Below are 16,574 nucleotides of genomic sequence, written 5' to 3' on the forward strand. Positions count from 1 at the left end.
TTCTTATATCTTCTTTATCATCAACCAATCATCTCACTTACACATCATTGGGTCTAAAAAGTGAACTTGTATACCATTTTCCATCATGGTAACACATTATAATTGACAACGAATATTCAAAAATTTCTACAATACAACTCTTTTTTTTTATTTTTTATTGTGCACCATATGCAAGTTATAATAATTTATGATGTCAATAGTACTACAAAGTGTCTTAATCAAACCACTTTCAGTCAAAACTAAAGAAATCAAAATGGGTCATAACTAAATACCCTAATAAATTATAATTAACACCACAATAAATCATAGTCAACATCGAAATGAGTCATAACCAAACGCTACTTGCGTCATAACTAAAGACATTTTTAATCATAGCCAAAATAAAAATAAAAAAATAAATAAGAAAAAAACACAATAATCACTAACTTTTGCAGAAAAAAAATAACAACCATAATAAATCATAACAAAGTCCTAACCAATTCCCTAATAGGTAATAACCAAGTCAAAACCAATATTACAATCGATCATAACCAAGCATTACAAAAGTCATAACTAGGCATATGATACACTCCTTTTTTGAAGTGTGTTTTCATAGAATTTCCCATTAAAGTGAAGAGAAACATCATAAACTCAAAATTTAAGTCTCCCAATTTACTCACAAATGTAACACCCTAATTTTCAAAGATTAATTAGGCGGAAATTAACTAACCAAAGCGTCATATTTTCATATATATATATATATATATATTTAAAGAAACTTCATTCTCATTCAATTAATTATAAAAATCTTTTTCAAATCCATTTTCTTTTCACGAGTCTACATAAGAAAATACCATGGATGAAACCATAAACCCACTTTCCGTGTATTTCAATTAATATTACATAATCATTACAAATGGAACGCCCCAAAGCTTACAATAAATGAGAGAGTACTGCTCTTTACAAAGAACGACACTAAGCCAAATAAACAAATGGAGTATTATAATTCATTACTACATTATAACTATGAAATCGTAAAACCAGCTATTTGATCTTCAAGTCCAAAAGGCATATCTTGTACACATATACAGATAGGGGGTGAGCAAACTACCAGCTCACTAAACAATCTCATATTATAACATTAAAAAACATGCGGGCCCAGCAATACAGTGATACCAAATAGATACATATAAAGTCATACCACGACATAACCTTATGATTTGATTACCTAATTCCTTAAATTCAAATTTAATTAATTAACCATACTTGTTAACTTAAATAAATTAACATACTTCAATGTCAACAAGATATTCTTTTCAAAATGAATGCGATGCCAAAGTTTATAACCCAAGTTATATGCATGTCTTTTCTTCAAAGTAGAAAACAGGCGGTAAATACATACATTGGGAATCTCTATCAAGCATATCGTTTCACGGAAATTTCGTCTGCAAGAAATCGTAAACCAGCACCCATGTAAACGTAAGTTATATAAGCGTTACTATTGTCATTTCACAAAAATTTTGTCTGCCGGATCGGCACCCATGTATACGCGCAGTTTTTAGGACTTTTACCATAAACACACAGGCCAACTTAATTTGAAGTAACCATATCTCTTACCCAGATTTACCAAAATATTCACCCACTTTTCTCAAAACAATTCATTTCCAATGATTAAGTACACAACAATGTGTATGAGAAATTAGTTTCTGTTCACCCAATCCACATGTAATTTTTACAACAATCAATACTATCCTCCACTTATACCCAAAATAGTTATCTCTAATGCATTAATTAAAAGATAACAACATGGATATATAATCCAACATACAACCATGACTTGGAATCCTCCATAATTCCCAACACTTGGAAACAATCCATATTCCACTTTTTAAAGCCAAATTTTCAAAACTTACATAGTTTTCCATTAAACTCAACAATTTTAAAACCAAACATAATCTTTTCCAAATAATCCAACAACTCCCAAAACATTAACATTTAGGATCTTTCACAAATTGGAGCTTTCTCACTTTCAAATACCCACATGCATTTTATATACAAAAAATACATTTAATAGCAAGATTATAGGTAATCAACTCACAATTTAACCTCAATTTACAAATCAAGTATCTCATATATGAATTTGATGTACAAAAATAACATATTAGCATACTCCAACTAGTAAAACAAATAATCAATTTCCCAATTGTTTTGACTCACACAAAATTCTCAATCAACTTTGTTCCACCTCAACCAAAATAACCAATATGATTTTCACCAAATCTCATACTTATTGAATATTACCATTTTCATCATACTATATTAAAAGTTATGGTATAATCTCAATAATACACTTTTAATTATAAAAGATATAAAATATGAACCAAACTAATTTAATCTATCAAATTAGTAAGTTCATTATACTCAAAATTTTTCAAATTAATAATACCAAACACAACTACACATGTCTTATCTCTCAAACATAACCATATTTCATGCCAAGCTCCTTAAAAAGTTAATTAATTTTTTTTTCTCCCAAATTATCTACCAATAACAATTTCACAACTTTTTTTAAAATTAACTAATCAACATGATATTTACATCAAAAATTATGAAATATGCATAAGGGTAACATTTTCAAGGTTGTGACTTCAAAAGTTCACATTTCATATTTTTCACCTTCACAAAAATGGACAAAATTTAATCATCAATATATCACCATTAATAAAATATCATGAATACAACACTTTTAGGATTTTTAATCCCAAAATAACTCTATAATTTCAACTTAACAACTTAAACAATATTCATCAACATCTATTTATTTTTCTCAAAAATAAATTCCAAAATCAAAGATGAGATAATATTTCAATATTATTTTTTTTTTCTCAAAATAAATTATATAATCATAACATGATATAGATACCAAGCATACAACTATTAAAATTTAATCTCGATTTTTAACAAAATTTATCAACACAAGATTTTCCCAAATCAAGTTCAAGACACCGATATTACTAACATTTCAACATGATTTTTTTCCAAAAATTATTCAAACAAAATCTAAGAATAATATATACACAATACCTCCTATAATAATATATTTTCTCAAATTATTCCTAACATAGATTTAAAGCAATAATATGAAGAAAATCTCTACCTCAAATAATGAAGAAGAGTGGATGTGGGAGACAAATCTTGCCCGATTTTCGATTTGAGACTACCGCTACGAAGAGTACAGGGCGAGTTCTCTAACTTTTATTTATAAAATTTTTATAAAATTTTTACAAAATCTTACTCCAAAAACTCTCACTGGAAGCTTAAAGATTGAGCAATAATAAAAGTTAGAGAGAGAGAGAGACGTACAGGAGAGAGAGAGAGACAGTCCTCTGCTCAAGAAAGAAAAACAAAGAATAAAGAAGTAGAAGGAAAAAGAGAGAGGGTTGGGGCAGCCCATCGTGGGCTGTCATCCATCAATTGATACGATCAATTTTATAATAAACATAGTTTCATTTAATATTATATTTAGGTGTGAAAGAGGGTTGGGGCAGCCCATCGTATCAATAAATGCTGGGTAGGGAACTAACACTTGACGTGGATTCAACTAATTAGCATAGTTTTATGAATAATGCTAGAGACTCTAAGGTTGCGTTTGGTTGTGTTTTGTAAATGTGATTTGAGAGTATAAATTGTATTTTGAATTTGTGTGTTGTAAAATTATGATTTGGTGTAGAAAATTTGTTTGGTAAAGAGTTTTGAAAATAGTTTTGGAAAAGATGTTTGATTTGAGTGGGGAATTGTTGATGTGATATTTGATATGTGATACAAAAATTTACAACTCATAACTAAATATACAACTCAAAATTATTTTAAAGCACATTAAAAATTAAAAAAATTTTAGAAATTTTTTTTTCCAATTATATAAATCAATTGCAAAAAAAAAAAAAAAAAAAAAAAATTCCTGTACAGCAGAGGACATCCAGGTGGATGTCCCCATGGACGTCCGGGCGGTAGTCCCTAAGGACGTCCGCGTGGTCTTCCCCTGGCCAAAATTTGAACAAAAAATGCAGCTGTAATACAGAGCTCTCTGCAGAAGTTTGGAAAGTTGATTCCAAACACACAACCAAACATCATACTGAAATACACATGTGGAATTACATTTTGAATTCACAACCAAACAGAGCCTAAATATTTTACCAAAAGTTTTATCAAATGTCTCACATGTGTGGGTCTCACATCCATGTGAGACATTTGGCAAAACTTTTGGTAGAATTTCATTTGGTAAAACTTTTGGTAGAATTTTTGGGACCTCTAGCATTTTTGTAGTTTTATTTAAACTTTCCTAGAGTAGTGTATTGTGTGGTTGAGATTTAATGACAAGTCACATTAATTTTTTAATATTAAATCTCAACCACACAATGCATCACTTTAAGAAACTTTAGGAAAAAAATACTCTAGAGGATTCTTGGTGTATATTTAGTTGGTGTGTTAATTGATAAATTAATTAATATTTTTAATATTACTATGAAATAATTGTCTTGATTTATGTCTAACTCGTGAATCACCGCACCTATTTATTTATTGGTCTGGCTAATAATATAGTCCTAAAGACTATCAATAAGAAACACAAAATGCCAAAACAAAAATAAATAAATAAATTATAATCTAAATATACTTTTCACATATTTTTAAAAATTAAAACAAATAGAAGGGTTGGATATTATTAAAAAAAAAATTAGACAATACATATTTTTAAGCATGACACATGTATTTTTAAACATAACATAAAAATATGCGCTGCACATCTTTTTTTAATTTCTTTTTATAAGTGCCATGCGAAATTTCTTTTTTGATTAATAAATGCATCATAATTATTTTGACTGCTAAAAAGTTTATAATTCTTTAAACGCCATGTATATTGTTTGTTTTTAAAAATAAAAATAGCTATATTTTGACTTAGATCTAGGTTAGATATGATGAGTAAAACATTGATAAATTTCTTTTTTGATTTTCAATATTATATTAAGATTTTTAAATTTCAAAAATCATATATATGGTTAGATGGGCCTATATTTCTATGATATTTGTACTTCTTAATATTTTAAAAATTTTAGAAAATAAGAAATTTAGATTAATATTTTGGAGCTCATAGATATTTTCAGACACAATTTAATTTTTAATCGGTAAATATTTTTAGAAATATTTTTATAACAAAATAGGAATTATGTATATATTATTTTGGTATATTTATTAACATTTTAAAACTTTAATTAAGAAATTATATATTTGTTCTTAAAATAAGATATTAATTTAGAAAGTATATTTATATCTAAGATATTAATTTCAAAATAGTTGTGAAAGATTAGGGTATCTTCACTTGTGTGAGTTCCTTACCCAGAATTTAATTTCTAGTTGGTTTCTCACCACTGCACATTAATAAAAAAAAGGTGATCAGAAGAACAAAATTCTAATCTTATAGACTGTTAGTTTTGAATTTTGATAATATATTACAGTCTTATCAAATGAAACACCTTCATTTTCATGAAATAAAAGAGAATCAAAATCTCACCTTTTATAAGTTCTTTTATTGATATTTGTTGGTTTAAGATTGATTTATTGTTTAAAAAGAATCAATCTAGATAAAGTCAACCACCTTAAAAGGTGGATAGATAATATTTTTATAATAATAATAGTAAAAAAGTTGTAAAGGCCACCCATATGACTTCCTTGAACAAACTGTTTACAATAAAATAAAATTTACAAGTGGTCAACTTTCATCTATTTGTATTAAATAAGTATGGAACTCATTATTTGGTGTGCCTATCACAAATCCCACGTGCCTTGTTGGCATAAATGAAGGACACTTAGATCTTAAGTTTATTTTTAAATTTTTCGAGCTATAAGATTTAAGTTTTATTTTTTTTGGGTTAAAATGATATAATTTATCTAAAAAAATAATTATTTGTTGAAATCAATTTATTTGTCTATTTCTTGAAATCACTCTATCTGTTAAAATTCACCCAATTGTTTATCTGTTGAAATTCATCAAACTTATTTTTCTATCTGTTAAAATTTACCAAATAACCTATCTGTTGAAATGTAACACATGTCACTCATTCAATACCATATCTGTTGAATATCACATAATTTTTAGCCTTACCGCTACCACTCCCACGGTCGCCGACGACTTTTCCGGCAACTTTTCTAGAGCCCATAAATTTTTTCAGTGACTTTTTTCGGCGTCGGCAACTTTTTTAACGTGTTCTTATTACCAAATAAGATTTTATCTTAAATCTAATATCTTATACCCTCTTTAAAATGAAATTTTCATTATTTTTTGCTAAACGGATTAATACAAGTACGTAAGTGGCTTACAGTTACTAACATTTAATGAGTAGCAAAAAAAAAAAAAAAAAGGAAATTTACAATATGCATTCTTATAAAAATGTACATTTAAAAAGAATAAATTATATTGATCTCTTTTGATATTTAAAAAAAATACTATAAATTTTATAATTTTAACATAATTATATTGACTTTCTTTTTAGTAAAATTAAATAGACCAAAAATAATGCAAATAATGTGAAATCACCAAAAAAAAAAAAAAAAAAAACAAAGTAAAGTATATATTTTCGTGTAAAAAATATGAAAATTTTATTTTATTTTATCCATATTACTAATAAATTATTGATGAAAACAGAGTTAAGTATAATATGAATTAAAATCTCAAGAAAACTCAACGTAATTATGCCAAAACTGTAAATCTAACTGTATTTTCTTCAAATCTTAAGGGAGATTAATGTAATATACCTATTTTAAAAAATTATAACTTTTTACAATAAAAATTACAAGTATTTGTAGTGTTATCTAATTTGTGATAACATGCTATTTTATTATTTAAGTTACAAAAATTTATAATATTATTGTGAAGGGCATATTTATCCTAAAAAATGAAAGGAAAAATGCTTCGCACTCGTTTTTTGGGATCCTCACAACTCCTTTTGGATCTCAACTATTGATATCTAAAAGGGATTGTGGGGGTTCCAAAAAAAAAAAGAAATCTCAATCATTGTTAAAATAAAAGTATATGTCAAAATCCAATGCAAAACCAAACAAATGACTCTTTTAAATTCATCTCCAACAATTTTCTCAAATTTATATTATTGAAATAACACTGAAGAATTAGGATGAATTATACTTTGCCCCATTATGGTTGACCACTTTTTTACTTTGGCCTTTAAAATTTATTTTTTCTCACTTTGACCATTTATGTTTTAAGTTCTTAATTTCTTCTAAAGCTAATTTCCGTTTAAAATTAGATAGAAAATACCATAATAACTATCACATGACATAAAAATATATATTATTATATTAAAATTTAAGTTCATGTCACAAATGTGAGTTATATATAATAAAATATTTTTATGTCACATAACTGTTAATGTGTCATTTTCTATTTAATTTATAATATAAATTAGTTTTAAGAGTAAATTGAAAAAAAAAAAATTGAAAACATAAAAGGTTAAAATAGAAAAAAAAATAAATTTTAAAAATTAAAATAAAAAACTAACCAACCTAAAAGGGGCAAAATATAATTTAATCTTTAAATTATGATATTTTGAACATCAGTGCACCAAATGTTGGTTTTGTCATTTTGAAACCAACCTCACATTTAGTGATTTGTCAAATCACAAATCAAAGTTAAAATTTGGGGCAAATTACAAACACCTCTCGAGATTTGGTGAAAATACAGATTCCCCTCTGAAGTTTGAGAAATTACATCCCGCCCCCTGAAGTTTATATTTTCATAACAAATTGTCCCCTGAGATTTTTATTTTCATACAGATTCCCCCCTAATTTTTTTTAATTTGTTATGAAAATTTGACCATCAGAGGGTAATTTGTAATTTTTCAAACCTCGGGGGGAATTTGTATTTTTACCAAACCTCGAAGGGGGTGTTTGTAATTTGCCCTAAAATTTGTCATTAGAACACAAAACACCCACCCAACACAAAAGAATAAGACTGGGTATAGCGTTATTCGAATTGTCCAATCCGTTCAACTCGAATTTCCTTTTAGTATTAAATATACTAGACAGGAATTATGCTTATGAACATTCATTTAAGATGATGCCTCCAAGGAGAACCCGTTTTTTACTGTTAAAAAAAAAAGCTTGCATGCTTAAATTTCATGCTGGGTGATGATTCAAAGGATTTTGTGATCACATTGAAATTCTTCCATGTTTAATTATTGGATTACATGGTTATTTGGAAACCGAATAAGTTGTCTTTTTGTGTTCTGATTTGAGAAATTTTTCGAGATTGTTTATTTATTATGCTGGTTTACATGAAGGCAGGAGGCTCTTCTGGTACTGTATTTGCATGGGATCTTCGGTGGCAACAGCAGCCAATAGTTCTTACTGGGGTTGCAGCAGGTGAGTTTCAGTCCCACTCATTATCTGAGAGTGAAATTTGGGAGGTCCAGTATGACAGCTATTCTTCAAACATCGGTAACAAGTCAACATCACAGGTGTTACCTGCTATGATCTACTCAGAAGATGGAATCCTTGCTGTTGTTGAACAAGGTATGAAATTTGTTGCCATATTTGGCTTTTTCCATTTGAGTGCTCTAGTGGAAAGGCTTAAGGTCATCTTATTTGCCAAGTGGCTGAATTCATATTTCTTGTTTTCTGTGGCAAAAAGATAGAGCTGGCACACTTAACTAGAAACTATAAATCCATCCAATTTCACCCATTTAAACTCTCATCAAAATATATAAATAAACGGGTTATAAATGAGTTGTATACCTGTTGGGTTGATCTGGTTAATTTGTCGGGTTAATGGGTTGATCAGATTAATTTTCCATACCTTTGTGCCAAATTCAACCCAACTCACTTAAACCCCGTTTATTAAACGGTCAGGTTTTTGAAATGCATTATTCGTTTTGACCCATCCAAACCTTTTGCCTCCTCTACAAAAGGAATACTTGCTTCAGACAATCTGTAACCTCTCTTATCTGGTGGTTGATTTGTTTCACACTGTTCCTTTGCACAAGTGAGGAACCCATTGAACTCTTGGCTGAACCATGTGCTATCAACAGCTTTGACATTGACCAACAGAACCCCTCGGTGATGTGTTTTTTCTTCTCTTTTTCTCCTATACTCAGTTTTGTCTCAGAGATGTACAACATTTTGCTCTTGGGGATAAATTACTTTGCTATGTCATATATCTGTGGAATTGCTAAAAATGACTGATGATTTCAATTGTTGCCATAACAGGATGTGATATGTAGTTTAGAGTGGGAGGCTATTGCCGTCTTGATGAGGGCATAATTTCTAAAACTAAGATGAAGAATCCAGTGGCATAAATAGGATCTATTCATTATCCTTTTAGTGTATCGTAAAAAGTGAAAGTGATGATCTACTTGGGGCAAAAAGAAGCAGCACATCGTGATTTTGGGAAGATGAACTGGGTAGTTTCAGTTTGTTCTAATAACCAGCATATGCAACCAAAAATGTAAGGTTTATAGTTATGCTCTATCTTATCTAGTAGTACCAGACTGAATCCATGTTGGAAAGGTTATCTTGGGCCATCTGCTTTTGTTTTGAAAGACATTGCTAACGAAACACTAAAGCCATGGACCCAAAAAAAGTTGCCATGAAAACTGTTTAGAGCGCTAGTGCATGGCTGAGATTGATTTATTGTATTGTGGGGTTCGTGGCTTAGATGAATTTTAAGCACACAATGACGTTTTTGGATAATATTTACAACAATGATTCATACCACTAAAAAACACCACTAATAGCACAAAAACATTGGAAATGTCAAAAAAAAAAACAAAAACAAAACAAAACAAGGTCCACTGTCACATCATTAGTGCTCCTCCTAGTGCTTCTTTTTTAGTGCTCTCAACCATTTTACTAATATTTATGGGTTTGTAGCATTGTTGCGAACAAATTGCAAGTTGCAGTTGCAGTTGCAGCTGACTATGGCTTGGCCCAAGTTAATTGCTTTCAACTACATTAGTAAGGGTCATGGTTCTGAAAAGCGGTTGCGGTCGCCGTAACGGTGGCGGTGACGCGGTTGCGGTTGCGGGGTGTAAAGGCCGTAGTGTAACGGTTGCAGTAACCGGAACCGTGAATTTTTTTATTTTTCGCACAATTTGAAAAAAACTTACCGATACGCATATTTTTTTTCCATGATCATATTTATTGGGTTAAAAATAAATATTGATCAATTTTTGTAAATTTTTAAGTATGATGCAATATATTTCATATTTTTAAATCACTATAAACTGAGTTTTTTACATTTTATTTTAATAATTAATGACTTTATATTATACAAAAAATCAATCACTAACTATTATACATAAAATAAACAATGACAAAAGTAAGAGAATAAATAAGAGCCTAAATATATATATATATATATACATATTTTAACCAAGCCAAATAGATAATGACAATAGATAATGACCACACTTATTATTATTATTATTATTATTATTATTATTATTATTATTATTATTATTATTATTTTCAAACAATATATAGATAGACACACACAAACAAAATGGTTTAGTGATAGCAGCTGAATAGAATAGCATAGGTCTTACAGTTTCAACAAATTAATAACATGTTCTTCATCTTCCCTCTTCTCTCTCTCTATCTCTTGCTCCTCCATTTTCTCTCTCTCTTTATCTTCTCTCTTCTCTCTATCCCTCTTCCCTCATTTTTAGCTTTTTTTTTTGTGTGTTTTTTCGGAAGAAACAGTTTGGAACCGTTACGTAACGGTGCTGTAACAGCTGTAACGGCCTGTTACGACCGTTACGGCAGCCGCTGCGGCCGACACACCTGTGAATCTCAATCACACTGCAAAAGCGGTCGTAACGGGTGGCGGTAACCGCCAAAACCGTTACGTAACGGCGTTACGTAACGGTTGCGGCCGCTTTTAAAAACCTTGGTAAGGGTCATTTATTTATTTGATTTCATTTTCTTTTAAGTGCCTTTAGACTAGAAATGGGGAATGGGTCAAATAAGATTTATTTATTTATTTTACTAAAGACAAATTTTTTATTTTTTGATTTTTTTGTTGTCTTTTTGGGTGGAAGTTTTACAATAACTCTTCCTTTAAGAGAAAACCAAGACTGTTTTATCAACAATAATGTTAGATTTATCATATTTTTATATTATATCAAGTTTTAAATTTTGTCAATACGATATTGGCAATAAGTTTCATAACTAATGTGTATTTGTAATGTAATATCATGTATACAAGTCTAATGTACTATTAATAATTAGATTAATGGTGAATTACACTAACGGTCTCTATAGTTTAGGCCTTATATCATTTTGGTTCTTAACTTTTCAATTGTGATATATTTGATTCTGAATTTTGATTCTGAATTTTGACTCTTGTTCCAAATAAGGACAATTGAAGATACCATTATTCAATTTAAAGGGCAAAATTGTCGATTTGATAAAATATAAACTAATTTGACAAAAATAAATGTCAAAAAAATATTTTTGAATTTTAAAAAATTATTTCTACCCACTAAAAATAAAAATTATGTAAAATTGATAAATCTTTTAGACATTTAATTTTTTTTACTAAATTAATTTTTATTATGAGTTTAGATGATAATTTTGAAATGGGTGGTTGTTTTTATTTTCATTAAATTAGCTTTTATTTTTTTTAAAATCAAATATTGCGACAACTTTGATATCATTATTAAACCAATCTATTAAATCAAAAAATTAAAAATTACAAATATTTCATATATTAAATATATGGATTACACATTAAAAGCTTAATAACCACTCATTACATGATCGTTATCCAAATACATAATAAAAATTAATTTAGTGAAAATAAATAAATGTCTAAAAGATTTATCAATTTTACATAATTTTATCTTTAGTGGGTAGAAATTATTTTTAAAAATTCAAAAATATTTTTGGACATTTATTTTTGTCAAATTAGTTAATATTTTATAAAATTGACGACTTTACCCTTAAAATTGAGCAATAGTATCTGCAATTGTTCTTATTTAGAACAAGATTCAAATTTCAGGATCAAATGTGTTATAATTGAAAAGCTAGAGACCAAAGTGACACGAGTTCTAAACTATAGGGACTATTAGTGTAATTCGCTCTTAAATTAATATTACATATGGTAAATAAGAATGTAGTAACCTTTGTTGACATTGTATATTTGTGTATTTTTTTTTTTTTTTTGATTGGTAAAATTTAGTGATTATTTGTTAGATTAGTAAGATCTCCCTTCAGAGTAAATTTGTTAATTTAGATAAAAAAAATAATAATGAAAAGTTGAGTATAATTTTAAGTGTTAAGATTTGTTAATTTAGAAAGTGAATGTACACCATCATAGAAATATCAAAGTACATTAAGAATTTCTTTTTGGGGAGTTGCTATTTACACTCCATTTTATTCCAAATATATATGTTTTTTGGTCATTATATAGTTACTATTGTCACTTCACTTTACTTCAAATGAATTTCTTTTTGGGGAGTTGCTATTTACACTCCATTTTATTCCAAATATATATGTTTTTTGGTCATTATATAGTTACTATTGTCACTTCACTTTACTTCAAATGAATTTCTTTTTTATGTATAATAAAGACAACGAAAAGAGTATTTTTGGAATAAAATATGATGAGAATAGTGGCTTTTTTTTTTTTTTTTTAATAACGTAAAATGTGTCATCTGGAAAAAAAATCATTACAATGGTGACACGCTACAGCACACTAACATATATTTCAAAACTCTTTTTAAACTCAAGTTTTAAAACCTAAAATTTATTTGGTTGAGATTTTCACAAACATGTTTTCAAAACTCAATTGCCAAAGTACACAAACCTCAACTCAAAAACCCATCCTTGTATTAGTTTTTAAATTAGGTTAATTTTATTTTTATATATATATTTTTCAGTATTAAGTAATTTTATTTTTAAAAAAATGTGAAACATTTTAAATGCATATAAATTAAGTGGATATAAAATCAAAAAAATATTTCCTTTGTATTATCATTTTACTCTAACATACATAAACATGTCGATTATGTATACTCTTATGTGAACAACTTACAATTGTGTTTCGAGCAAAACCCAAAACGAAAGTCAGTGAAACAAATATGCCAGGAAAATGTTAGTTATCATGAAATTTTATTTAAAAAATTACCCCCAAATGTAGGATTTATGAGGTAGATTTGGAGTTGATGGAATGATGATTATACTTAAAATATAAGTTATTTTTTGAGTATTTTTTTTAAAATACAAAATATTGTTAACTAAGTAAAAACACCTCAAAAAAAAAAAAAAAAAAGGTAAAAACACTCTACTTATACTAACAATATATTTACAAAATAATATAAATTTTAGAATTATTTTATTTCAAACGAAAACAGGGATGAAAATGACAAAAAGACAATGCAACCATTTTTTAGTAGATGAATTATTATTATTTTTATGGAAAATTGACTGGTGAGTCTCATTTTGGGAACTTATGTTCCAGGTAGTCCTAAATGTATTCTTTTGAACCACGTGGTACTCATGTCTGTAGATTTGACTAAAATACCACCAAGTGTAATGGTTGGGGTGGGGGTGTTGCACCAAGGATTTTAGAGTATTTTTTTTTTTAAATTTCTTAAAGTGGTGTATTGTGTAGTTGAAATTTAATGTTGAAAAATTGATGTGATTTGTTATTAAATCTCAACCACACAATGTACCACTCCAGAAAATTTTAAGAAAAAAAATTCTAGAGGATCCTTGTCCGGGGTGTTGATGCAGCGTAAACCATTAACGAGCTCCAACATGTGAATTTACTTGCTCCGCCCGACCCACCCACATATGACCCGTTCACGTTGTGCAAACCCCCATTTTGGAAACCCCCCTAATTGATGGACGACTGTAGCCCTAGAATCAAGCGGTGAGATTTCGTAGCTTCAAAATTCAAAATTTCGTCGATCGAATCCCACGGTGGAGATTTGGTTGTGGGGTTTCAAAGTGTGGGACGGGAAGTTCAAAACTGTAGTGTTGAGTTGCTTGTTCTTGTTCCGTCGTTGAAGCTTTGTTCACGTCAGGCGAACGCTGCAATCCCAGTTTTTGACGATGTCGGGTAAAGGTGCATACCCTGTTTTTGTTTGAAAATTATTGGATTGTGTCATATTGTTGTTTCACGTCATTGATTTTGCTGGTTACGAGTTATTGATGTGTTGATTTTGCATAGTTTCTTACATGTTTGTGGTAATACTATGGTTGGTGGGACGTAGCATCACATGCCGCACATATTATGCACGCATTAATGAACAAAAGGGGTGTGTGTGGTTGTCAGCAAACTCGTGAGTGTGTTTATGGGTGTTCCTTTTGTGATTACAGTGTGTTGTAGGTGGGGTTTGAATGTTTTTTTTTTTTTTTTGTTAGCTAGTAATACGATGTGGGCCTAGGAAAATGGAGGGGTCATGTGTGGCGGACGTTGTTCGTGGTTTACGATGTGTGTGTCAACGTGTGGAATCTTTATGCTGATTTCTCATTTACAGACAGGTGAACCTTGAACATTATGCATACATCGTCATTTTCTTGTAAAGTTTGCGCTAGTGGGCCGGTGTTGGTATGTCCATGCTGCTTTCTTGTAGTGCAATGTATAGACATCTATTACTGGCTAACTTATGTTTACAATTGTTTGTTGTTTGTCGTGATGTAGGGGTGTCGAAGATGAACAGTCCATGTACGCATTCGTGTGAGCATAAGCGGCAAGCAAAGGGTGGCGTGACATCGCCAAACAAAATTGGGGTGAAAATTCAAGGGCGTGTTCTGTTCAAGCAGTCCAAATTCTGAATCGTGCAAGTGTCACTCCGAAATGTCACCGTACAAGGTTGAATTTAAGGTCCAACATTGCAGGGATTGTGAAGTTAGTATACACGTTGCAATTGCAGGATGAGCACATCATTTTCCTTAAAAAAAATATATAAAAAATATAAAAAAAAAACCCTTATGGCTTATGTTCGAAGCTATTCTCATCAATCAGCTTGACCACACTGAGTTCCGAAAAGGGGACAACCTGGTGGTGAATATTATCCGGACTTACAATTCTTGTGATGGTACATTCCATATAGGAGGGCACAGTGTGAGCATTGCGGATGAGGACATAAGGTTAATATTTGGGATTCAATGTGGTACTAGTTTTCTTGATTTGACCCCACGACCTAAGCCACCGTCTGATTTCATTCAGCGGAGGTGTCGTAACACCAGTCGCATAACCTCAAAACTGATACGGAACCTATTAGTTGAGGCTGCTGTTGGTAGTACCGATCGAGATATAGAAGACACAGCGAAGCTGCTGTGCTTATACGCCTGTGGGAAATTATTTTTCTCGAATTCAGGTGAAACAATCAGTTGGGCATTAATTCGGCATGTGGATAATTTGGAAGCAATGAGAATGTATGACTGGACTGGTGCGATCCGTAGCTCATTGACGTGTTCGATCAAGGACTATCATTGCACTCCAGAAAAAGTAACTGGGTGTGTGTAGACATGCCATTTTGACCGCCCTTAAGACTTAGACGCCTCACTTTGAACACTCGATGATAAAATGTTACGCTGTGCAAATCGTTCAATTTCTTCAGTAAAAGGCTTCAGTTTTGAGTTTCAGAACCTAAACCTTGCACCCCCTTTGGACCAAAACTTAATTTTTTTTTCTAACCTAAACACCCAGAGAAAAGCTGGCCAACAAGTGGCCGATAGGCCATTTTTGATTTGCCGGTCGTCCCTGTTCATCGCCGGCCAACCGGCCATGTTTAGCGCAACAAATATTTTGACAAGCTGCCAGCTGTCCCCATGTCGTCCATGCCTTGCACCAGCTATCTCATTACAAATATTTCCAACATGAGAATGTGTTTTTCTATAAATACACGACCTCCCCTCATGGTTTGAGGTTGGAAAATTTTGCCAAGAGCCATAACTTGTCAAACACTCTCCTCTCCTCTCTTGCAATATACATACACTGTACATACACCTCCTAAGCCAAAACTTGAGGCTTTTTGTTGAGATTCTTGAACATAATTTCAACTCTTGAGAGTGCTCAACTTGTGGCTTGTTAACTAGGAAAGTCTTCCTCTCTTTAAAGGGGTAAACTTTCAACTATTTAACTATCTTTTCTCTCTCTTTTCTTGGTGTTTACTTATTGTTTTAAGAGTATTTTGAGGCCTGAAATATGTGATTTTAGCCACCCCTTCCTTAGGCTTGTTGGTTGGTTGAAACCGCTTGGCTTTATCCTATTTTTGCTCGCTTTTATCACCTCAAAAACCTGATTTTCAGCACTGTTTTTGGGTTGTTTTAGAGTTTTTTAGTGTGCTAAATTATGCTTTAAATACTATAGATGTGTTGTTGTAAGTCCTCATGGATATAGCTTTCAATCCATTTGAGTTGATAGTCTTTTCTTTCACTTTTTTTTTATAGCTTTCATACATATTCACACCATTGTAATCATCGTTCTATCCCTACAACCTCCCTTCCTTCTTTGTTTCTCTTGATTAAAGAGTTGAATCAAACAAAAGATTATCATTCAAGGAATAAGAAAGAGA

The 16,574-nt window shown here is 30.3% G+C and overlaps 1 protein-coding gene across 4 annotated transcripts in view; it reads left to right on the plus strand.

The window, feature by feature from the left end:
• LOC145824591 (uncharacterized) overlaps positions 1-16,574 on the plus strand; it is a 188,703-nt gene that overhangs the window by 13,289 nt on the left and 158,840 nt on the right. The gene's annotated exons all lie outside the window — the stretch shown is intronic.

The sequence above is a fragment of the Camellia sinensis genome, chromosome 4 (assembly GCF_055761805.1).
Source record: "Camellia sinensis isolate YWXY chromosome 4, ASM5576180v1, whole genome shotgun sequence".
In the NCBI taxonomy this organism is placed as follows: Eukaryota; Viridiplantae; Streptophyta; class Magnoliopsida; order Ericales; family Theaceae; genus Camellia; species Camellia sinensis.